General features: G+C 43.0%; 1 pseudogene; it reads left to right on the plus strand.

Annotated features, from left to right (window-relative positions):
• Positions 1 to 630: 630 nt before the first annotated feature.
• Positions 631 to 705, plus strand: LOC115895775 (annotated as a pseudogene).
• Positions 706 to 1,038: the final 333 nt, after the last annotated feature.

The raw sequence follows: 1,038 nt of genomic DNA on the forward strand, positions 1-1,038 counted from the left end.
GTGAGGAGATAGAGATGAAACAGGCCAGTATTGATGACTGACAGATGATGAAACCAAGGCCTGCTGGAGAAAGATTCAGTGACTTACGCAAAGCTACACAGCTTGTTGGTGGCAGAGTTAGCTCCCAATCCCCAACTTTCTGAGTAAGGGAGGCTTCTATCCCCACTGTGATGTTTTCTTGATGTTCTGAGGTCACTCTGGTCGATTTCCATCCACTCTGATGTTGGGTACATCCCCTCCATGTGACTACATAATTCTCGAATCATAATTCTAAAATGATATATCACTGCACTATCACGGGAAAATAAGCTGGAAGACCTGGAGAGGTGATACCTGCCACTGATGGCTCTTCTATAGAGGTGACCTTGCAGGTTACCAGGACTTCTCCAGGCCGACTCTCAGATGGCCTGAAGCTGAGTCCAAGGCAAGCCTTATACACTATGGTTCCTGCTCTCCTGGGTATCACTGACCTACTGCTGATCCAGGAGGCCTTGGGATCAGACTTTTCCCATTAATGCTTTGTTTATGGTTAAAATATCACAGTATTTAGTGGGACCACTGCTCTCTTTATCAGATGGTTTTTATACTTAATTATTTTGTAACATGGCTGCACTTATAAGTTATCTGCTGATTTTTTGTAGTTCATAAGCATAATGATTGGGTATTCACAGTCATATGTGAGATGTGCCAACCTCAACCTCTATGCTATAGTATAGAGTATGCTATAGTAATTACTATAGTATCACAGCCTGGCCAACATGGCGAAATCCCATCTCTACTAAAAATACAAAAATTAGCTGGGCATGGCAGCACACACCTGTAATCCCAGCTACTAGGGAGGCTGAGGCAGGAGAATTGCTTGAATCCTCTGGGGCAGAGGTTGCAGTGAGCCGAGATCGTGCCACTGAACTCCAGCCTGGATGACAGAGTGAGACTCCATTGCAAAGAAAAGAAAAGAAAAGAAAAGAAAATATAAAAATGTATCTCTTCCATTAAAAACATATCCAATAATTCCGCTAAGATATTTGACTGACCTTC

The sequence above is a fragment of the Rhinopithecus roxellana genome, unplaced genomic scaffold (assembly GCF_007565055.1).
Source record: "Rhinopithecus roxellana isolate Shanxi Qingling unplaced genomic scaffold, ASM756505v1 contig2322, whole genome shotgun sequence".
NCBI classification, from domain to species: domain Eukaryota; kingdom Metazoa; phylum Chordata; class Mammalia; order Primates; family Cercopithecidae; genus Rhinopithecus; species Rhinopithecus roxellana.